This window comes from Paramormyrops kingsleyae, chromosome 21 (assembly GCF_048594095.1).
Source record: "Paramormyrops kingsleyae isolate MSU_618 chromosome 21, PKINGS_0.4, whole genome shotgun sequence".
In the NCBI taxonomy this organism is placed as follows: domain Eukaryota; kingdom Metazoa; phylum Chordata; class Actinopteri; order Osteoglossiformes; family Mormyridae; genus Paramormyrops; species Paramormyrops kingsleyae.
The window spans coordinates 11845598-11869776 of NC_132817.1; the positions used below are offsets into that span (position 1 = coordinate 11845598).

A 24179-nucleotide genomic window follows, 5' to 3' on the forward strand; every position below is an offset into this window, starting at 1 on the left:
TTTAAACAGGGACACCAACAGTGCTTCTAGAAACGCGGGTATTTCGCCACGTATTCTACACCTAATAATTATACTAAATATTTTACAATATCGCCACACTATAGTGTGGCATTATTTAATAATTTCCTCGATTTTGAGATGCTTCTCAAGTACAAAAGCACGGCCAGTCAGTGAAAAGACGCACAAGACGCCCAAATTGTGCCCATACAATGGAAAATGCATCACCAGCGTCGCCCTGGATTTTTTATATATGCAAATATATATGTGACTGCGCCACCGCCCCAGTGCGGCTTCTCCCTGCATTTCAAGCGCAGTCTTTCTCGCCGCAAGGTCAGGCTCATCATTTCACGGCTTTTGCGAGCCCTCGGTTTAATGAATGACCGCTGCTGCCTCGTAAGGCGCGGTTAGGGTGACTGGTGGGAATACAGGCCGGGCGCAACACCGAGGCGATCGGCCAGCTACGGTCATCCATTTGTAGAAGTCGGTCGTAGGACACCCGGTTAAGAAAAAGAAGGGGAAAAAATGAAATTACCATTTGCGTTTTAAATACATATCCGTTTTGTTCCTGGTCGCCAGAAGCCTGACAGATGTGAGGTTACAGATATATGCTTATTAACCTTATTACAGTATGGCGTTAATACAAAACGATGTTAAAATATTTATCTTCCATGATCTTTTACCTTTCCCAGCTCGCGTGAATCACAGAATGAAAAAATTTCGCCCCGATTTAAAAAGATATGTGGTACAATTATGTGTTGCGCCCGTTCAATTATAATTTTTTCCAACTTCTTTTTAAATTGTAGTAGGCCTATATCCACATTGTGAATTTCAGGTTTTCTGCGCATAAACGTACTCGTGTCTTCACAGGCGCCTAATATATTTAGGTAGCCTAGTATAGGCAGTAATTTAATGATTCACCGAGATGAATGCGGGACAGGTGGTTTTCAAATAACGACTCCGTTTACGATGGACGATTGAAATGTATTCAAGTGAAAAGGGGGAGAGGGGAGAGGATCCGGGCTCTGCTTGCTGTGGGTGGTATGCTTAAACTCCGCGGCACGCTTCCAGATTTAGCTACAGGTTATTACTCTTAAAGGATAGCTTTAGGTCGCACGCAACGCGGCAGCTCTCTGGTTTCCCGGAGGTTATGACTTTAAGAGCTTTATGGCCCTAAATAAAACCATTTAAGTGGTCACCGCCACGTGTCTTTATTATCGTACCCCTGTTAAGAAAAATATATGTGTTCCTGTATTCGAGCATACACTCACCTTACGTTAAATACGATTAATACATCCGATAACATTTTTCAGGGGAATTAATAAGCAACTGTGTTATGGGAGAATGGTTTATTTACGCCTGTTATTCACTCTATAACTGAGCTCGATGAAGGACAGTCATTAGCTGACTGTTGCCTTAGTTAAAGTTTGAAAGTTGTCAGGATTGCAAGCAAATGGTCATTTGACCTTCAAGTCGGGTGAAAACGGAAGGAGAAGAATGAGATGAAGTAGTTTTCGCTGAATTGTCCGTCACTGGGGAGCTCAAAGTTAGCGGGGAGGCTGACAGTCAGTTGGAGGTATTGTAATCCTGTTAGCGGTGGGAGACCGAAGATGTTTGGAACAGGAGGACTTCAACTCAGGGTCAACGACTGAAGTTTGTCAAAATATCTCACTTTTCTGGATGCAGCCATTATGTCTGCAAAAAATTATAGATGTTCTCCTTTGCTGTGGTAAATCCTGGCAAACTCATGCACGTGTTTACGCCTGAATCAATGACCAACTAGCCATAAGTCATTAACTCTTTTGTAACAATCGCGTTTAGATTTAACAACTGAATAATTCCTGGGCTTTGCCTAATAAACCTTCGTGGGGAGGAAACGAATTATTGTTTTCTCCTCTCCCCAATTCAATGGCATGTCAATATCAATATCAACACTGCAACGTTGTCCAGCAAGATTTATAGGTCTCTTAAGGTAATCGTCACCTAATTAAGCAACCAATTGATTGTATTAGGTAATTAACAGCCGGAGACTCTATAAATCAGATACATCACAACCCTGCAACGAAAGCCGCGTGTGCCTCTAGTCTACAACAAGGTTCAGGAGGTGGGAGATACTGAACGTCGCGCAGCTCGTTATATTTTAATGCGAATTTATGGAGCATGTGTGAAAAGGATTAAATATGCGAGTCCGTCACAGTCTTACTGCATGGGGCTGAAGTTATAACTGGACTGGACAAAGCTAATAAAATGTATAACAAACTGAATCCGTTTTAAATGATGTTTAGTGGTCTAAGGAACGTCGTGCAAACCCGTCGCAGGATAAATATCTGAGAATAAACGGGAATAAATATCTCACGTGACGGAGTCCCTATAAGAATTATGCACATCAATGGAATGGATGGCACGCAGGCCTTCACTGCAAGAAACATTACACTCAGAAGCAGTAAAATATTGAAATGTATAAAATCCTAAATTGAAATAATCAAGTCAAAAAAGCCATCCTTTGTGGTTTTTCTGTAGACCGTATTAACTAGATCCAAAACCACCAACAATAAAGAAATACCACAAGACTGGTTACTTTCTCATAACCTTATGGAATTTAATATTTACAGGGGGGGAAAAAAAACTAAACTGTGGGGTCATTTTTGTTGCTGTTGAACGAATTAGTCACAGCGACAGAAATTTGGCATTTCAGAGAGATTTAATTCAGCACGTAACGCATTGATGACCAAACATAGATTTTAAATGTTAACTTTCTTTGAACTCGCTGGCATTTTTATGACATTATGACAGTATTAATATTGTGAAATGGCTGGTATCAAGGCTGCAGTTATGTTTCAAACATAATATTCATTCATTGTAATTTATCGAATGCTGGAATCCATATAAACATATGGCATAGTTGTATATATTATGGTGTATTGTCATTTCGATATTCTGGAGTGTGTTAAGCAAATATCAGAGGGGAAAGCAGTTCCTCGTGTATTTAAGGTAAACACACGCATGTGAATTGTTAGGGTCAACTCAAGAGAATCGTGCGTTTCCTGCAGAATTCAGTATTTGAGGGAAATGTTTGTCCATTGTGTTTTGCACGTGCTACTTGTCAAGATGCGCAGAAATTCTTCTCCATACCACATGAGTTCCAAAGCTTACTACTTATATCAGAGAAAAAAAAGAGACAAGTTATTTTTCAAAATAACGTGGATTTGTAATAGTCAGTAAGTCATGAAAGAAAATGAAGAGCTTTATTATTGAGAAATCCTCGCTGGTTGCATGGATTTCGGTAATTCTGGGTTCCACGTGTAGCGTCAGCGAAAGCCGAGCGACGTGCCTGGGACTCAGACTGTAAATCTGTGAGGCTTCGTCATGTGATCGGGCGGCCGTTCTGGTGCCGTGTCTATTTGAGTACGTCGTACGTGTTAAAGTGCTTCCGACGAGTTCCCAGGTCTTCTCACTCTCACCTGGAGAAGTTACATCAAACTCAGTCTTTCGAGTGAAATGTCACTGTATCCATGTGCACAGCTTTTAAAATACTGCTTCGTTCTAAATGTGATATACTTCCTAAATATAGGCCTAAGTAGTCTGTCTGTCTATATATTTGTGTTTTATTCATTCATTTAAATTGAAATTTATGGATTAAAAAATGGATTCATTTCACACTATCTATTTCAGGAATGCGGCTGTGTCCTTGTGCTTATTTTTAATTTCAGCATTTACTTCTGTTGGGAAACCCCCGTTAGCCACCGACACATATATGTCTGGGGCTGAATCATATTCAGCATCTTTATCTCGTGATGACGGCTCATCCACCCATGATTATCCTTGCCCGGCGCCTCCTTCACGTCCCGCTCTTCCTCCTATCATTATTTATTGAGTCCAGCTGGAGAGAAATGGGGTCTATACTTTTCCCCCCTTGTTTTCTCAGACTCTCTTGTGTTACTGGAAGAATAGGGCCTCAGTCATTGGTCGAGCGGACAGGACTGCCTACTGTTACGGGGCTCAACTTTCAAATCCCAAAAGCAGGGTGTGCAGCCGTTCAAAAATGATCTCCTAGATAATCTACTTTGCATTCATGCTTGGTCCCTTTCTTACGACTGCCGCATGCTAAAAAAGCGGTGAAGATTTTCACCGCGCCGCTGCCGACGACGTTTTGTGTGATTTCTTGCTTTGGGAACGGGAGGAAATGGAGCTTCCAGGTCCGCGCGTTAGGGGGGGACTCTATGCCAGGTTTTGGTGACAGCCCATTCAAAGCCACCTCATGCAGAAGCAGGCAGCGCACAAGTAGCAGCACTGGCTCCGTTTGATGGGAGGCTGTTCCTCCGTTTCAAGCCGATTTCCTAATTCTGTGGGCAAGACCTTCTCCAGACTGAGAGCGCTCGCACCTGCGCGGTCATAGCGGAGGCTTCAAGAGCATTCACTGAAGACGCACTGGATTGACAACAACACTGGAGACGTGCTTTCTTATTCAAGACATTTTTTTTCTTTCAGATTTTTTAGCTGGCCAAATCTATCCCGTTTCTCTTCCCCTCCTCTCGTCTCTTTTTGGCTTGATTCATTTTTTTCCTTTTTTCACATTTAGACTCCTTTGGAAAAAAAAAACATGCGGGAAAGAAGAGAGGAACGCATTTGAGAGTGCAGGAGGACTGTGTCGATCGCTGTAGGCTGAGTCGCGCTTGGCCATGGAGAACCGCGTCCGGTCCGCGGTGCAGGCAGACAGCATTGTTTGATTAATAAAAAAGCGTGTCGCTTTTCCCGGTAGCGGAGCGCACGTTGCAAGCTGCAAGCTCCCCCCTTTGTGCCGCCCGCTGCGACCCGAACTGTAGAGGACTTCCCATTACAGACTTGCTTGCTCCCCGCTTTACACTCATTGTCTGATTTTTTTCCCGTGGTCGTCGAAACACTTCACGGGTCGGCTTTCTCAAAGGGGTGAGTGTCCTAGCAAAGAACATCCTCGCCCCCTCCCCCTCTTACACCTATTTGCATTTGTGTTAGCTGAATTATATTACACTGCTTTAAAATCTCGTCGCAAGTTTGGCAGGGAGTCCCTGCAACTTGTTAGTGCTGTTTTGCTGAAATCCCTCGATTAAGTCGGACTTTCCCTTTTGCACGTAAACAAGCGCAGTGAAACTATTACAATCGCGCTGGAAAAGAGGGATCTATCAGTGTGTGTCGCACATCTTGGAAACGGTGTTTCAGAGCTGCTGAACTTCAGGAAAAATCCATCTGATAAAGGGAAATTCGTGCAGGCTTAAACGTAGATCGCACCTTTAAAGGACGTAGCCTGTGCAATAAAAATGATTAATTTGGTGCTATAAATAATTGGGGGGGGGGAAAGAAAGTTAAAAAAGACAGAGCACAGATGTGGACTGATATGTGAGGCCCCTGTTTCTAGGAGTTTGAATGAATGGAAACAATTAGAATGATTGGTATGGCTTTGGAATGAGCCTCAAACGGCCGGGCTCCCTTTAGCTGGGGTTTTAAACCGTGACACGGTGTGTTCCGCAGGAACAATTGTTAGCTTTGCTAATACTGGCGTGCAGCGAGAAGATAAATGTTTGTAAAACGTTGTGATTCAAGGATCTATGTGTAGATATCTCATGTGTGGAATGTATATATATTTGAGGTTGAAAGTTGTTTTTTTTTCTTTCCTGTTTCGGTAAGTGTGCGGCAGGCTTCCAGAAATACTGTCGGTTATAATGACAATCATAAAAAAATCATAACTTTTAATATGAGTAAATACTTGATTTCTGGATCTAATAATAATAATAATAATAATGAAATGGCTGTCCAAAAATAACTGTGAGCTTTTTTAATGGACTGTTCCTTGGCAGGAGACTTAGATCATAAAGCTTGCATGTATTATTTACAAATCTGCATGTCGCCTCGGCTCCCCCGCGCTCAGCCCTGTCAGATCGGCACGGGAGCAGGGGCCACGCCAGCCGCTGCCTTCGCCGGCTGAGTGGCACGGCGGCTGATGCGGAGAAACAGGGTGCAGACTCCGGATTGATCCGCCAAGTCGATTATGTGAAAGAGGTGAAAGCCGTGGTCCGAGTCCCGTCGTCCGCAGTTAACGCCAGGGCTCGCCCCCTGACGCCATGGCCTTTTTCAAAAATGAACTTATGGACGGGAAAGCGCGTGACATTTGCGCCTGGCCGTTTCTGTCTCTTGTTTATGAGAGTCCATGTGTGATGGACGGCGAACTAAGACGTTTCCCGTTTAGCTGTTGACCTTGGCTGCTCCGTAATTGCATTGTGCGAGTATGCACACAGCTGCATGTCGCTTATTTTGCAATTCTTGCGTGTGTGATCGCGTATAGATATTGAGGCCTTTGAAAAATTTTCCTTTTCAAAGTTAAGAACACAGTAATCGCAAAGTTTTACTAAATCTGTTGCCTCGTTCGATGCAGTATTGACCGTACGTAATCGATTATAAGAGAAATTCTGTTTCATATTTCGTCGGCGCATATTTATAAATGCATTTTGTAATATATGGGCCAAAATTCCGCCAGTCTAGACTAAAAATCCAGCTTCCCGAGGTTTTGAATTATTGAATTTGTCATTAAATTAAGCTGAATTAATTAAAACTTGAGATTCTTTTTTTTTCTTTTACACACTAAGGCAGAGGACTGTGCTTTTATCAAAGAGTGTCTCCTTTTAACTTCATAACTCCCCCCCCCCCCCAATAAAATCCAGCAAATCTGCTGAAAATAGAAGCAGTGGGTGATTTAAATCAGCCGATAGCTTCTCTGTCATTCAAGTGTGAGAGTCTGAGGTAGATATCAGATAATGTTTACCTCGATTGTACTCTGAGTGCATTTCCACAGGAGTGTTGCTCCGGAGGGGGGGGTCTGCATACAGAAAATTATGGCACTAAGAGTGAGAGGCCAATGGGCCTCAGAATTTGCCGCTGTGTCGAAGTGAACAAGGTAAAACGAACAACCAAGCCAAATTTCAATAGAATGTGTAAATAATGGAGCAGTATTGTCAGTTTGATTATTATTAATAATTTGCTTGCTCTCTTTGTTTTCGCATTAACAGAAAAGTGTTGACACTTTTGGCATTTTTGGCAGTGGGGATTAACCAAATCTAAATTTTCCCACAAAGGCCTATATCTATTATTTGAGAATGTAAAAAGCGACATAATGAAACAACACGCGGCACGATAATGAACATGTTTGCCCCTAATTACACAGTACTCCTTGATTTATCCCCATGCCATTAAACCGTTTTATTTTTGCTGCGCGGTAAACAGAAACATCCTGTACTGTGAAGGGGCCGAATCGAGCGGGGAAAGTGACAAGTGCTCTGTTGTGGGATTTCTCTGGTCACTCAATCGCTCCCTCCTTTTGTTCCGCCACCCTCAGAAAGAGGTGCCATTTCACAAAATTCCGCACAAATTATTTGAATTAATGCGAGTTTGAATTCACCCTGTTTGAAGGGAGCGATTAGCATATCAAAGTAAGGGCAGTTCTATTGAGAACTTAAATCGTAACCTCCATTTGTTTTGCAGCGGAAAAGACCGGGCATATGGAGAGAAAAAAAACTGTTTTTTTGGGGAGAACCCACATTTCATGAGCATCTATAAACATGAGCCCCCTTAAAAACATTGTCGTTTTAAATGTTTCTGCATTACGATAAAATGGACTTTTTTGCTTTCTGTCTGAAGAACGATCTTACTATCTGCGTAATGTGTTACTTGAAGGCCTTGAGTATGTGCCTGCACTTTTTGCCCGTCCTTCTGTAGAATGCCGAGTCTCTATTGTGGTATATCGTAGTTCTATCTCACAAAAACGGTTTGCCACATGAAAGATGAACACTGTTTTAAATTGGGGTGATATATGTTTTGTGTGAAATTCTTCAGCGTGAGAAACTTCGCTACCAGACGTACCCTCTGTGAATGTTGGGCAACGGTGTGCTATGAAGGGCTATATCTGTCTGCCTTTTAATTTCCACCCACGGTTCGTTAGCTGCATCCCGGAAAGCGTGGATTTCTTTTCAGGCTGCCGATAAAAGTGGTTTTATACTCCGGGAAAGATGCTTATCAGGGTCGATTTCGCTCATTTGCGGTATGCATTGTAAATATTTTTAGGAGACAGTAATGAAGTATGAAATACTGCGCGGCCGGGGTGGGGGGGTTTAAAGTATTTTCCCGTGAACTATAAAAAAACGACATGAACAAAGCGAGTCTCTTTTTATTAGTCATCTTAATAGTTCTGGATAGTAGGTTCATACTTTATTTCTCTTAAGTGCGGTGGCTTTTAGCTGCAGGGGAAATTGGCTAGACGGTGCATTCCAGCCGCTGCATTGTGTAGCGGGTTCAAAGAGAGACTAATTGCAATTGTCACACTTTTTTAGTTTGTTGTTGACAAGGCTGGCGCCGGCAAAACGGGAGGGGGGCGGGGGAATTAGCCGCCCGCTTCTCGGTTGATGTGCGCCTTATTGTAAACATGCGCGTTGAGAAACTGAGCCTCGGTGAACGGTGCAAGAGCGGGGAATCGTTTCAGCACGTTTAGTCATGGCCGTGTTATTTTTTTCGGCTCCCTTGAAAGAGAGAGTGGGAGACGATGGGAAGACGGCATGGCCGCTGCAAACATAGGCTGGATACGGACGGCGGAGTTTAAATGAAATTCTGGCTCCAACGGGGTCTGCCCGCGCTGATGTGTCCGGGCTGGTCCCCGCCTCGCCGTTACGAGACTACGCCAATAAGTGTCAGGGAACGATGAGACGCGCGAACCTGCTAACTTTACTGCGCCAAGCGCGCACTATTTGCCGAATAGGCCTAAAACAGACCAATGAGCAGTTGCACTAATAGTGAAAATCTGGATGTCCGGGATATATATATATATCTGTGTGATTATGTATGCCTCTTCATAAACATTCGTATATTTTAAGGTTTTATGTTATATGTTTCTTTTCTTTGTGTGTGTGTGTGTGTGTGTGTGTGTGTGTGTGTGTGTGTGTGTGTTTTAATACATTTTTGTCCTAGTGACCTTAATTGACCGGATGAAATATGAATGACTGGCGTTGCTGGACACTTTATCTTTTGAAGCAAGTACACATTTGCGAGAACCATTATTATTATTATTATTATTATTAGTATTATTATTGTATTACCTTGGTGTAAACCTCAGTTCCTTTCGCTGTAGGGTACGACATTATTAATAGAACTACAATGAGGTCGGGTGAAAATCCAGACAAACGGCACCACGGGGTAATATGCAGATGCACGACCAGTTAAATAAAAGCGACGCAACTCTCTGATGCGCAGCTGAGGGCTCCGGGTGACACGTCCGGGACGGCTGGCACTTCACCTTGTGAAATGCGCGCTCCCGAAGCACGTTCGCGGCAGATACCTGTCATCTCACGGCACCACGGCTGCTTCTCGTCAGCGACGAGCTTTTCACTCCAGCAAAGCCGAGTTGCAGTTCGTCCATTAGTGATTCTTCTATGTGATGAGCTGCAAATAATGAATATTATTGTTTAGAATGTCAGAAAGGTAAAAAATATGAACAGATGAAATCACATTTAGCCGGTAATTTAAATAATACATTTAAACTCAATGTTTTTAAAATGTTGCTGGATTTCATAATTCAGATATTAATTCCATATTAATTTATAATAGTAATTAGTTCAAGGTGCTTTCAACAAATGTTTCTCCCAAATTTTTTTTTGTGGTATAGCTGTATTTTAAAAAGAATTTTCATTTTCCCCCCATTGTCTGGGAGGCCGAAATTTGCAACACGTTTAGGGACTCTCTGGTAATGATTATTGGGTAGCCCTTTGCCTCACGCCGACATCCCATCCCATGACGGCCCCATTAGCGCGATCGTTTACCCGCTTTGAGTCGCTGCCCCCGATCCTCTTTGTTTAAAGCCGGGACGCGTCTTTTGTGACCCTCTTCGACGCGCTGGGTTTTATTCAAAGTTTCGGACGTCCAGCATGTCATTAACATGCATGGTTGCTGGGCTGAGTGTATTTGAGTGTGATTTTATTTTAATATGCAACTCAGAATATTTAATCAAATACAAGGGATGAAAAGAAGCCTCGCTTTCAGACGTATTCCTGCGGTTCCGATCGCCCGCCATGATAGCGGGACACGACTTGTCCACCTATGCGGAGCTTGCGTTTGGGAAAAAAATGCTTGATTTGAGCGTGGCAGAAGTAAGCCTTTGAGGCAAGGCTCAAAATAAACACAAGTTATTGCATGCCAGCCATTGCCGCGGAGTGGGAGGGGACGGGAGAGGGAGAGGCCTGGCTCGACTTAGATCTAAACGCAGGCGGAGGGAGAGCTGTTAGACGCACTCTGCCGTTTTAACAAGACGGGCCTTAAATTTAGCAGAAATGCGGAGGGGGGGTGAGAGGATTAAAACCCCGGATGGCGCATCATTGCCCTGGGCTGGGAGGCTGCGCGGTGGGAGACGAGGTGAAACCTGTCAGCACCTGCTGAGGGGTCATTTCAGACCCGCCTGGAGTGAGAATGGTTCAATTAAAAGTGACCATCAGGTTTCTTCATAGTGTGTTTATGTGTGTGTAAAACTATACAGATATAAAATATATAATAAAACAAACTGAAATGGGTGCACAAAGTACAAAAAAGGCTTTATCGTCTCCTGAAATGTTCAAATTATTACATATATTTAACAAATAATACTGAAGGAGGACATATTAAACTTTACTTTTTGTGCTCATTAGTTGATTGATTGGCCCGTAAGGCTTGACCTCGTCTGTCGGACGACGTGAGCAGCGCTCCGCGTTTCCCCATATCGCTCACTCGCGATCCCGCAAACAGGTGATTCGGATTTCATCGCTGCCAGGAACAGCCCCCGCGGATAATGGCTGCTGACGCGCGCCCCTCCTGCTCATCGACGCGCAGGGTTTGAATGTCGTCCTTGTCGGCTGGCCCGGGGTCGCGCCCGGTCGCATGCCGAGAACCGCGTTGGAGGCGATGCTGAGGGAGCGTGTGCCGGGAGGCGTGCATCCCGACCGCGGCCATCTTCCTGCGAGATACCGTTTCCTCTGATATTTTCATTCCGATCCTTTTAAAATGTTAAAAAGCAGATGTGTTAACCCCCTCGACGCCAAAATTTTTTACCCCCCCCCCCCACCAGTTTAAATCAGATAGATTTTGGGAAATTACTTAAAATATCATGGAACCCTGCTTTAGGATTTAGGATAGGCTGTATTTTCAAAGGTCAGAGGGATATATATGGTTAGGAGAAAGACAGGCTCATTTCCTATATTTGTGGCTGGCTTGACTGCTTTGTTCGCTACTTGTTTGGTGGGTAGACATTTCTTATTTGCTTCTTCATATTCTTTGCATAAACCAACACCTAATGCAGTAAATTAGGGCCCCTACATTGTAGCTCTCTTGTAAGGCTCCAAAAAAAAGAAAAAGAAAATCCATAAAGAGCCTTTTGAGCCGCCAAGGCCAGGGAGATGTGGACGTTTCAGAGGTTGCTTGTACTGCCCCGCTCCCCCCTGCGGTCCCGGTGTGGATGTCAAACTTCATACGAGAAGCCGAACGTTAATGGAGCGCTCTGTTGTAAAAGCCATGCATTTTTTATTCCCGGCCGCGCTCCTCCATGCAGTATTACGGCTCGCAATCGGTTCTGTTTTGTTTTGAAACGTATAGCCCAGGATGCGGGGCGCGCAAGTGCCGGGATCCATAAAAGGCCATCGGATACGGCACCCAGCACCCGAAGCGTAGTGCGCGATCTTCCCCACAGTGGGACCGCGTGTCCGATCAGAGTGCGGCCGGGAAATAAGTCTACAAAGATGCTACAATAACAAGATGAAATGGGCGTCTCTACGCTGTTTGTGCAATGAGGCACGGCATGTACATGAGCGGGAGTCCCTGTATGTCAGGAGCACTAATGTAATTACTTAAGAACACTATCAGATGTGTTTAGATGTTTTCCAGTGTACGCACACGTGTAATGGCTCCAGACAGCTCCTGGATGTATCCTTTTCTGGGAAGGACCCTCTGTGCTGCCAAGTTGAAGGCTGTAGTAGCCAGAGGGGGAGTCCTTGGCAGGTAGAAGCCTCTTGAGGGGCTGTACAGTGGGGGGGGGGCGCGGCATCAATCTTGGACGCGGTACAGCTGACCACGTAGGTGGCGACACGCGTCGAGGGTAGGAGCTGGGAAGGAATTTGGGAATTAAGGGCACGGAGAGGTGTTTTATTACGCTGCTGCGGGGTGTGACCAGCTGTGGAGCTCGTGTTTTAGTAGGTTGCGGTTTCATCCCCGTGAATGAGCCTTGGGGGGGGGGGGGGGCACGAGTGTGCCGGACAGTGGGGGCTCCAACTGCGCGTTGGGTGAACCTGGAACTTCTGCACGTCTGAAGTCCTGGGAGGTCGACCCTCCAGGAGAACATGAGGAGATGGTCCGAGGCAGTCAGGCTCTGCCGTTGGGGGGCCGCGCCTGACAGCACTTCAGGTACCATGCCCGCTCCTTGTGCGTGTTTTCGGAACCCCTATCCTACATATGAAGTGGTGCACTGGTATGGCTGATGGATAGAGAACACTCACTTCTGCCGGGGGCCCGAGCTGCCGGGGAACCGAAGAGGGACAGTGGCATCTGGCTCAAGGCCTCCACAAAACAAGCTTTGTTTCTCTGACCGTTTCAGAACTATGTGACGTCCACGATATCGCAGCGAAGCATTAATCTGAGCCTCGCTATTCATTCGTCCAGCGGCTGATTATGCAGCTAGCTGACGGCCATCATCCCAGCGCGGGACACCAAGCGGCATCCCCCCTTCCCGCTCGTCTTCTGTTTGATCCACTTTTCATTTTTAGTCTCGAGAGCGGCGTTTAGCTGGTGTGTAGAAACTAGGCTGCGTCGCGTTGGTTGCCGGGTGATTTTCGCTCCAGTGTACGTATGAATATTCATGAGCGAATGGGCGTGCCCCCCCACCCCACACACCAAAATCCTGAAATAGCGAAGAGATGGATTTTGGGGTCAGAGATAGGTGCATGAAAAGGTTTCTCTTTTGTTACGATGTAGCATGTTTTGTGACAAAATACCTGAAGTTTAGCTACAGTGTTTAAACTGTTATTGAAACTTCTGGAAAGGTGGGTTGAGTCATTCTTTGTAGTGATTTTATTCCGGTCCCCTTGCCTCTTTGCAGTGTGCAGTGTGCAGTGCTCGGTGAGTTCGTTATTGGATGAGCGTGCTGCTGTGTGCTGGGCCGCTTCCCCCTGCCGACTTCTACACATTTGGCTGCCGTTGCGGGAACTGCAGTGCCCGCCCCGGGGCGTATTCCCGACAACATTCCCGCAAACTGGCTCCACGGACTAGTACATCTGTGATTCCTGCCTCAGTGGCAGCCAATAGGATGAGGCGCTTCTCGGCGGGAGTGCAGTGCCGAACCGCCGAGCCCAGGTCACGCTGAGAGCTTGCCGGAAATGCCTCTGGAAATTGCTTGGACAAATGTCACTCCAAACAGAGATATTAAAGTGCAATCCCTGCCCTTGTCCAAACACCCCCTCCCCCCGAACTCGGACCCAAATGTAATGTTGGGTTATCCGTTGAAACAAACATGGATCAGAAGGCTACACATAATCAAATGAATGTCATGACGTCCCAGGTGACCTTCTGACTGCGAGTGATGTGCAGATCTGCGAGATTAAGCACATAGAGACAGTCAACAGCAGTGTACTTACAGAACTACATCCGGCCATATCAGGGTTTTAGAGACTGACATAAAAAATAACACTGTGAGTGAAAATATCAAAACACAAAAGTTCATGCCTTCATCTTGTACCATGTCCCGGTGTCCAGCCCCCCCCCTCACCCCACTTAGAGATCACTTGATGGTGGAGATCTTATGCTGTGTAACAAGGAAATTCGACCTGTATCACAGTAAAACTGAAATGCAATTAACATGAAAGGTGTTTAAATCATAATAAACCTTCTGTATTCGGGTTTAGACTTGAAAATTATTACGTTGCTGTCATTTATGATTAGAGAAGGCATTTTATGCATTTTCTGGATATTAATCTTGCCTGCCGATGGGAACGTAATTAATTATTATGAGAAATTTATATGTTGGCTGTGTTAGGAAATATTGTATGCTGAGGAGGTCCTGACAGCTAGAATCGTCTCTTACGGTCGTACTTTACGCCATCGAAGCCTTTGGGACTATCTGAAAGCATACAGTGACACCAGACACAAAGCTTGATTTAATTTAAGGAGAAAATCTTTTTTTTCCCTTAGAAGTGCATATCCGTCTCTGTGCACCGGAGAAACAATTGTATGAATAATATACTTTTTCAATTTTGACATTTAGCCAAGGGCCACATTGGTGTTTTTTTCTGGCTAAAAAAGGATTCTGGGTGATGGAGTTTCTCGGCAAGTGAATAATAATCGTCCTACAGATAGTGCTAGTAAGCATCACTAGTGATTTATTTTTTTTGGTTAATTAAAAAAATCTTAAATGTAATTAGAGTTAAATGTGTAAGATCGCGTGCTACAAAGCTGCTGTTTTTTCCCTTCTTGCCCCCATTGGTTTTGCAGAGGGGCCTAAGACGGTCGGCCCGTTTGAGCCCGATGGGTCTCTGCTTCCACTTTGTCCAGATGGACAGCCGGTCGTTAATTAAAATACGGGCAATGCAGCCCTGGATGTTCCGAGCGAGTGCGGCACTGCGTCGTACGTTGCCCCGAGCGAAGTGTGAACTGTGTCCCTCGCTCATAATGGATCAGGGCTATCGCAGGACTGCACCTGGCGCGCTGGATATGCCAGCAAGGTGCGTCTCTTTCACAGGCGTCATGTAATATTACCATCTGAACAGCTGGAGGTGCTCCACGTTTTATTCTGCAGGTGCCTGATTCTTTTTATTAACCTTTTTCATTATTATTTTTCCCCTCTCAGAAACATCAGTGATCTTCCTAAAAACCAAAGTGCCACGGCAGTGAAACCCAATCCCGCTGCATTTCTGGCGCGCCAGCCAAGTCTTATTGTAAAGCCTTGTACAGACACTTGTTGTAAAATTTTCCACATACTGTTCCAAAGTACATACACAAAAAAACTGTCAAACTGAAATTGAAAGAAAAATGAAAAACCGCTGAATGGATAACTGCAATTAAGAACCACTGCAAGGTGCTAAAACGTGCAGTCGGACTACCTTACTTAATTAATCATATTGTGCAGATTGCAGTACTAAACAAGTAAACAAGCAATCTTCTACAGTTTTACAACAAGCCCTTGAAATTTTTACAAATGCAAAGTGGCACAAAGTACATATAGGTAGATGATATTAGTATTGGCAGACAATGATATTTTTGTAATTTCTTTTAGCAGTTGATGTTTTTTTTTAGCTCCCAGCAGAGTAAATATATGTGGAATTTTGTCTCTAGCACCTTTGCACACATTTTAAAATTCTGAAATAAGACTACATTCAGTTCATTTATTTCTTGCTTTTTTACTGTGAATCTGCATATCACTGAAGTATGGGGGTGCACATTTGTAGAAAGCGTGATAAATGTCACCCAATCAGTTCTCTCTTAACACTCTGCCCTGCCGAGTAACCACAGTAAGCCTGTTGGCCATTGGCTGCGGTTTTTACGTGTTTCTCGCCTGCATGCCTTTAAGTGCACACCATTCGTGAATCATCACGTATTGCTTCTGGGGCGGCGTGTACGAAAGGCAGAAATTTTTGGCTACCTGTCAGCCACATTTTCATCCGCGTGTCAGGAGAATCGGGCTGATTACCCTGCCATGTGTTAATGTTTCCCCCTAAATTACATGACCAACGAATCTGTTTTATAGCATTATAATATTTTCCACACACATTTTCTTGTTTGTTTGCTGCTAAGTGCTGTGGTAAATCTGCCATACCGTCAAGTACCAACATGCTTCAGTAGATGATAAATAATGCTGTCTTTGGCTTGTCTTGTTGGAAGGGAGGCAGCTTTAATAATTACAGATCAGCATGTGCCTCTTATATACATAATTGCATTAATAACTGACCACCTCTGGTCTCGTACCCTTCGAAGTTAGCATGTATTTATCTGATCTCCTCTGCATTTCTCTGTTGTGTCTCCGCTGGATGTAGTGAGTATATTAAGTCAAGCAGACCCAGCTCAGATTTTTTTAGATGGGGTGGGAGGAATTGGCACTTTCCTTCATCCTGGCCTCCTGCACCACCTGAAAGGTACAGTCTGAAATGAAATCTGATCGTTCGCTATTACATGGTGTCAGGCCATGAGATTTTTCTGTTTAAATTCCTTTCACACCCGTATAGGTGGAAAATGGAAATGTCTTGTGCGGAATCCTTACATTTCGAGGAAACTTCCATTGTGGATGCTGACCAGGAAAATGTTCATGATTAAGTAAAAATTAAACACCCACATTGCAGTTATAATTTCCAGTCAAAGGGTAAATGTAAGCCAAGTGTCTGGGGGAACAAAATAAATCCCAAAAGCGTGATGAGGCAGATCACACTCATCATTCATGAAATCACTCTTTATGGTTGCTTTGGGCATTTTTGACATGCATTTGCATGTATGTAGGTTATCGTGAAATAGCGTACTGTGGTTAAGAAGCGGAAAAGTGTGTGTGGTGGGGGGGGGGGGGGGCGGTGCGTGGAGGAACTCTGCAGTCTCCTGATTGGCTAAGCGTGCACTTTGTCGTTCAGGATACCCTGAATATGTCCTCCAATGGCCAGGGTGCTCGTCACCCTCACTGCTCGCCATCGTGCGAAAGGAGGCCTTCCGACAAATCCTTTGTCCCTGTGACCTTGATTGTCATTCCTATAATTCGGAATAAAATGCACCAACTTGCTTTCTTGCCTCTGGTCTTTGTGGGGGGGGGGGGGAAACAAAACACATCACAAGACACCGCTTTTGCAGTAACGTCACGTGTCACGTTTAACAGGGTAGTACGTAAAAAGAAAAAAAAAAAAAAACCTCTGCTATCAGGAGATGCTGGTATTTATGCATTCGCAGAGCCTTTTTTTAATCTGTGGGTTTTATATAACTTGGGTATTATGGGAAGTAATCGCATTCCAGTGGATTACCAAGAAACGAAGACAGATGGGGTGTCACACCTGATCTAGGTTATGACGCTGACCTTAGCCGCAGGAGTCCTGAGCTGGGATTTGAACAGGAAGAGATCTCATTTGCCCTCCTCTGTGACGTTATCTCCTCCAGGCTTCACTGCTAACTTCCCGCTCCTCGTCTGGCCCTAGGTTCAGCGTCGCCGGGGCCCGGATTGTTGTGGCTCGGATCAGACTGATTTAATTTCTTTTCTAGGCTCAAAATGAATTACTAGGCGTGTGTTGTTTTAATATGTATTTCTCTAAAGATGCTTGGCGTCGGCCAGGGTCAGCGGCGGGTAATTACCTGACAGAAAGAATGAAATGATAGTAGACTATGAATTTTCATGCAACACCTAAGAACACAAGACATTTTGGTTGAGTATTGACTCACAAGAGACTTCTGAACCTGCATGGCGAGATAATTTCCCGTCCAGCTGTCTCTAGTTCAGACGTTAATCTGACGGCTCTGCGCTCTGTTTTGCTCCAGCTTTGGAGGAAACGCGTAACTAGTAGTTGTTGGTTATTTCCCTGATGTTTATGCGATGGTTTTATCCAAAGTACTTTGCGATTTCATTCACTTAAATTACATAGCTGGATATGTCCTCCTAATGATTATTTCCAGGAATTGTCTTGTGTTGGTGTCAAAATCAACATTTGTAGTGCTGGGGGAAAAAAAACGAGGCGGCAAGACGTGTTTACATTTTGTTCCTTGTTATAGTCGCGCGATTACAAAGGTATGTAGCTAACTGATGCGGCCACGAAGCAGCCAGCTGGCTACAGTCGGTCGCAAGCGTTGGAAACTCAATGCTGTTTATCTTCAATAAATAATTAACACGGTTTGTGGAGTTTGGTGCAGACAAAAACACGAGTCTCCAAACAGCCTGGAATACGTAAAAAAAAAGGAATAAATAAATAAAATTTGGAAATAAACTCCTGTACGTGACAGTCCTGCATGTCCACAGCAGAGTTTGATGAAATAAAAAAGAAAAGATTTTGTTTTTTAAATTGTTCCAAGTGTAGGATGGTTTTTGCCGTACCAGTTGCCCACGGTTACCCTTACTGAAGATGGGCTCCTTCTAATGTTTGTTGCACGATTTTGTGTCCCCATAAACACGTCCTCGCGCCTTATGTTTTAGATCCAGCATTCCTCAGTATAGGTTTCCTCCATCTCATATTGGAGCTTCAGTGTTACTGGCTTTTTAGATGGGGGGGGGGGGGGTTACTCTGGGTGGAATTATGCTAAATGAATGCAGAGTTCCTGAGGTATTTCTTCGGTAAGAGGAAATGCTAGAGTGCAGCCTTCCAGAGGAGCACAAACCAGGCCTCACGCTACCAGTTAATGCTCATTTGTGGGGACATTTTAAACATGAAGACTGATAGGTCAATGTTTCCTAACCTTTCCTGTTAAGTATTCCGGGAACTATGGGAATTATAATTAATAATGGGATTGCTTTTTTTTTTTTTTTTTTTTTTGGCTCAGCCAGATGGTTTTGGAGAAAATGCTGCAGACCTGGCTGACTGTAGTGTATATCGCTGCAGATTTTTTTAGGGGAAGGAGAGATGGGCAGGTGGGGAATAGACAGACACACAAGGTCTGGCTGAGGGAGTGAAGCTTTTCCAATTGAAAGGAGGAGTTTTGGCCTTTTGATCTGTGCTGGCAGAATTTGATGGGAGGTTATGTATCTGCTAAATTAATAATAATAATAATAATAATAATAATAGCTTGTTAGATAAATCTGTATTGTTTTAATTTATTTAAATTTAATTTATTCTAGTCTAATGGGATTTATGACGTTTTTACAAAGGAAAAAAAAATATGGATCTGTATGATAATGTTTTTGATTTAATGGGTTTTTCAAAAATGTAATAGTACATTTTATTTACCAATTTTCTACTGAAAATTTTAACAATTATAAATAATACTGTTGCTAATAATGTGCTATATTTTGTACATGATATTATAATCAAATACAGGCTTTCAATTAGGTTGGCATTTTTATTTTTAATTTATAATTTCATCTGCTACTGTCATCAGACAGTTCAGAATGATGAAAACAAGGACCAACAGACTGAAGAACAGTTTCTATCCCAAAGCCATAATAGCACTTAAAATGGCAAAAACGTTAACTTTGTGCAATATGAAGTAATTTTTTTTTTGCACTGGAAGTTGGGCATTCAGATTTCATTGTACAATGACAATAAAGATATATTCTATTCTATTCTACTTCTCAGTAATGGGAGTTTGAGTTTAAATTCAAAAGTGCATTTATTTTTCGATAGCTGTTTAATAGTTTATGCTTGATTTTTTTTTTAATCGTGATTTTTTTTTTCATGGTGGCAAAACTTAATGAAATTAATACACGTATTAAATATTTATTTCTAGGATGAGAAATATTGGCATGTGCAGCCTATCATGGTTCCAATCCCCAGGATCCCACAGTAATTAATTTAGCGTCATTGCTGAATGATGATGGCATTTACAATAGTCAGCTTTCTGTGGGAATTCACATCAGCAAACATCAGTATTGCAATGACATATGTATCACGTTCAATTTAAGTGCTATTAAATATGCTCTCTTTTGAGAAATATTATTACGATTCCTTAGTTTCCCCCCAGATCGATTGTGAGGTAGCTATTAATTTGAGTGAATCCTCTTGAAAATGTCAAGATATTCTTCCCATATAAAAAGTGACTTTTTACCTCCGTATAGACCAATTTATCAGTTAAATCGCATGATTTGATTAGGCGGTGAATTTGAGTTCTGCCGCATAATAATAACGCACGTGATGACAGAGCTGAGAGTTTAGCGCGCCGGTAAACTTGGGGCCACAGCTCATGTTAATTATTTAAGGCTTCGCTATTTGCCTTTCAGAATGAGGCTGAGAATGCTGCTCAGAGCAGATTCCTTTCAGCGATTTCTTTGATGTTCTCAGCCCGTGTCGGCCGATGACCCTAAAATCTGCAGCGTTTCATTTGCTCTCCGGCCGTCTTAAGTACAAGCCCCAACGGACTGAAATTACCTGGGGCCCCGAGGTTCTTTTCTCACCGACACCCCAGACTCTGGTGATCCTGGCAGTCTCCCACACTCGGATCGATACCCGGAGAAATGTGGCAGTGGCCCCAGTTTTGTTCTGACACCCCCGGGAGGACTGAGACAGAAATCTACCGGAGAACGGAATTATTTTTGAGTTGTGTGGTGTGAAAATATCCAGTGTGTGGGTAATTAACAAATCACAGTATGTTTTTTGGCGATGGCAAGCCACTCGAGGTGCCAGCGGGAACATTCCCCCCTCCTGCAGGACTAAAAGGCGACCCCGTCTGCTCGTTTGACGCTTCGGAGCGTCATGAAGACGTCTGATTTCCAGCTGCTGCTGCAGGATCGATCGTCAGAGGAGTAAATAAAGTAGATCGTTTGAACCGGGGCTGGCCTACCCTGTCCCATTGGCTGGGAGGCTGATTAATGACGACTGGATGGCTGATAATTAATCACTAGCCTTATAGACGGTGGTAGTGGCTGGCCTCGCCCTGCACTGGGCCGCCTTTGAGTATTGAGTAATGTGGAGGGTGGCAGTCGTCTCGCTTTACCGGGCGGGAACGCCACCCTGCCTCCCGTTGCCTCTCGCTCTCCTTCCCTCACGTCCGCCCGCTGAAGGTCATGAAAAATATCGGTGGTGAGACTGCGGGGAAGTCAGCCAGGGGCTGTCCTTGCGTGTACCGTGTCAGTCCCGCCGGACCGGCATCGTCTGATTGCCTCGTGTGACGCTTGTCTCACTCGATCGGTAACTGTTTCATCCCTTGGTGGGGGCTAATTTTACACCTCCAGTGGGGGCGGCAGGCAGGGAAGCAAATTTGCAGAATTAAAGGTTCCCGGAGACTTTCCCTTTTTCAGGTTCTGTCATGAGCGGAGCTCGGTCCAGGGGTGGGGGGTTTACACCGCGTCGCCAATTAATGCAAAAGGCTGAGTGAGTCTGTTCAAACTGTTAGCCTTATAAGCATGTTAAATGAATCCTTTTCCCTGTTTCTTCTGGTTCTCGCGTCCCGGCGATTCAGGCTCTGGAGTATATTCACATACCAGAAGTCTGAAGAGCGATTATGATTTTAAAAAAGCAAATAGTCTCCATGTCAACGTTTGTTTCATTTCCGAGCCTCATTCTGTGAAGTGGCTTCTCGAATTTATTTTCTAACTAGCTAATTATCTGTTTTGCTTCGTTTCTTTGATTCAAAAACAAACAACTACCGCCCCCCCCTGCATCAGGCTTCCAACTCCTTCTCCCCCATCTTTTACTTCATTTAGTCCTTCTTTAGTAGGACCCCGAGTACGTGTTTTTTGGAGGGCGGGTGTACGGCCAAGCGGCTGGGTGGGCGCCCCACCATCTTGAGAAGCCAAACTCAATCCTCATCCAGCACTCACTTCTTCACACTTTGGCACTTAGAAAAAGCTAATATTCGGGTTATTTGCTGGTACTTTTTTGGCACTTGCACAAAAACATACAAGTTAATCTCTCTAATATTTGCTGCAGTCTGTACAGAAACGCACAAGCATCTGCTTCCATTTTGCACCCTAACACACAAGTTAAGTCTGCAAAAGTCGTCAGAGATCAACAAAATTCTATGCAATTTTTTAATAAGTGTCAGCAGTCTTGGGACTGAAGCAATGATATTATTAAGTTTCACTTCACAGTGGACTTGTTGTAACTGTTAAAAAATTACATAATCTTGTAAAGTATTAATGCGACATAGTTGTAAGATGCTGAATATAAAAAACTCTGAACTGGCTATGATTTGCAGCTTAAAGGGGGGCATGAGCTTCCGATTAGACGCCTGGTCTCCTGCTCATTTTGCTGCATGCGTTAAACTGTTCCCCCATTCAGATGGAACTGAAAATACAGCAGTTTAGCGTCACATTTCACGTCTGATACGGTCGTGTAGATATCTATGGTTTTTCTGTATATGAAAGCCTGTTGCCATGGCAACGGGCATTGCGTTGCCTTGGTAACGCCACCATCCGCTCAACGTTGAGGTTTTTCTTTTCTGTTTGAGGTTTTTTTTTTTTTTTTTTGTCATACCAAGTTACGATTGCATCGCAATTGCAGAATGAGCGGCTTGCACCGAAGTTATTGCCATAGACGTACGCTGAACAATGAATGCACTGCCGGCCCGTTCCTGTTGCGGGAAGAAGGACTCGCATGGTGAAAGACCTGGGCTCTCAGTGCCCCTATGTTGACTTTTTAGCGGGTGGGGTTGGATTTAAAACTCAGTGTCTCTCGCGCATGTTAACATGATGCACGTGCAAACATGACATCCAGCAGCAGAGGTAAGGCGCCGTACCGTAGATCAATGCTGCAAAATTCTCTCTGCAGTAAGGGGGCCATGATGTGAATTTGTAATGAAACACAGCCCCCAGTGTCTAGCGGCACAAATGAAGCCTCGTACCCGGTGGTCAGATATGGGACGTCAGGGGGTAACTGGCAGACGGGTGCGGCGGGTCATTCAAACCTGTCCACGTGAAAAAGGAGCGAGATCTCAGGCTGTCAGCGCTCCGGATCACGTGCGCCGAATCTCTGCGGTCTGCCAGATCATCTAATTGAAACTCAATATTTACTTTGGGTAAATGGTTTGCTTAAGCTGATAGAGGTTCGGAGCAGGTGACAGCTCTGTGGTGGTGGGGGGGTTAATTTCCCTATAAAGGTGAGACCACTGCAAGTTCTGTTGTTTGGCCCCCTATAAGGAGTTCTGTGTGGATCGTACCAATATGCAGCTGGCTTCTCTGCTGGAAAAAAATTAGAGTTTCTGTGTCGGGTTCATTTGATGAGTGTAACACATCCGAAGCAGCGGTGGTAGGTTTAAAAATGAGCCGCATGCTCTCTTATCACTCAGCTTTAAAGCGGCACCGTGTGGAGACCTCACTGCCGTGAGTGTGAGGGTTTAAGTAAAAGTTGGGGGGGGGGGCGGCTCTCTGCAGAGCGGGTGGCCTGGCTGTTCTCGCTGCTCTCGCACGATCGCAGTCCGGGGAGCGACGGGGCCAGATGTTCGATGGCGGCGCGTCTGTCAGGACCGAGGGTAGCCTCTTTAACTTAATCGACTCGACCCAAAGTCCAGATCCATTAAAGGAAACAATTTGGAGATGATCGCCGGCAGCCGCCTTACCAGTAAGAGAAGAAAAGACTCCAGCAGGGAAGGAGAGCTCGTGGTTTTTAATGAGGGGGATGGCAGTGCACCGCAAATTGCCTAAGTGTTCGCCTCTGGTGTCTTAAACGATCGGCCCGTTAACACTCCCAGCATGACACAGTGTATAGTAACGCTTAACTGTTAGCAGAGCACCCATATCGACATGCTGAGGATTTTAGGGTTTTTAATTCCCCCGTCCCTCGCGCCCTTCCACCCGCCCGGCTAAACTGTGGCGTCGGCACGTCTGAGAGCGCTCCAGTCCTCGTCTACGTGTGCCGTAACGACCGCGGAGCTGAACCAAGCTTCGGAGCCAGGTGCGGAGCGTCCCGGAAGGGGACCACGGGTAATGGGCGTGTTGGATTCACCAGCCCGATAAGGAGAGAGGAAGAAAATAAAGCAAAAACAAAGGCTCCCGAGAGCGGGGGTGGGGGAGGGGGGCTTTTCTGATTCTGCTCTTCGGTTCCCTCCTTCTGTCGCTTCGGTTCCCTTCCTTGGTTCCTCAGAGGGAGCTGAGGCCTTGCTGGCAGCTCCCTGCTCCCTCTGCGTTTGTAGCCCTTATCAAATGCAGATACGGCGATAAAGGTTTTAGGGGAGAGCTTCTGACAGGACACGAGGTGAATACAAATATCACGTCCGATCCCGACCCCGCTCCGCCCCCCATCGACTCCCCTTCCCGCCCCAGAGACCGCGGGCACTGCTTTTTTTTTTTTTTTAAAGCATGTTTTATTTTTAGCGTGGCTGCCTTTCTCGTGCATGTTCTGGAACAATTTACATTAAGGAATGAGTTAACCAGGCAGTTTTTAAGGCAAAAAAGGAGAGACGGATGGTGAACGCATTTCTCTGCCTTTTCACAAGTGAAGCCTTGCATTTCTTTATAGAGACGGACACCCTTAGGTCAATATCCCATCTCGTTTTACGATATTCCCGTTATCCCGCTTTCTATAAAATGCATCCCCTGCTCGTCTCGAGCTTCTTTT

General features: G+C 44.7%; 1 protein-coding gene and 1 long non-coding RNA gene across 16 annotated transcripts in view; one reads left to right on the forward strand and one right to left on the reverse strand.

The window, feature by feature from the left end:
• Positions 1 to 24179, forward strand: part of LOC111847663 (adhesion G protein-coupled receptor L2-like) — a 169151-nt gene that overhangs the window by 77476 nt on the left and 67496 nt on the right. For 2 of the 15 annotated variants that reach the window (XM_072704398.1, XM_072704397.1), the window contains exon 1: positions 3905 to 4923. The exons of 2 other annotated variants lie outside the window; for them this stretch is intronic. The gene's annotated coding sequence lies outside the window, so the exon portion shown is untranslated. Of the gene's footprint in view, positions 1 to 3902; positions 4924 to 22086; positions 22349 to 24179 lie in introns of those variants that run through there. 11 more of the 15 variants (XM_023819063.2, XM_072704391.1, XM_072704392.1 and 8 more) reach the window with 8 other exon arrangements.
• The window catches only part of LOC111847667 (uncharacterized), a 68080-nt gene that overhangs the window by 32836 nt on the left and 11065 nt on the right, over positions 1 to 24179 (reverse strand). Inside the window, exon 3 of the long non-coding RNA XR_002839146.2 lies at positions 9350 to 9453. This is a non-coding gene — a long non-coding RNA (uncharacterized lncRNA). The remainder of the gene's footprint in view (positions 1 to 9349; positions 9454 to 24179) is intronic.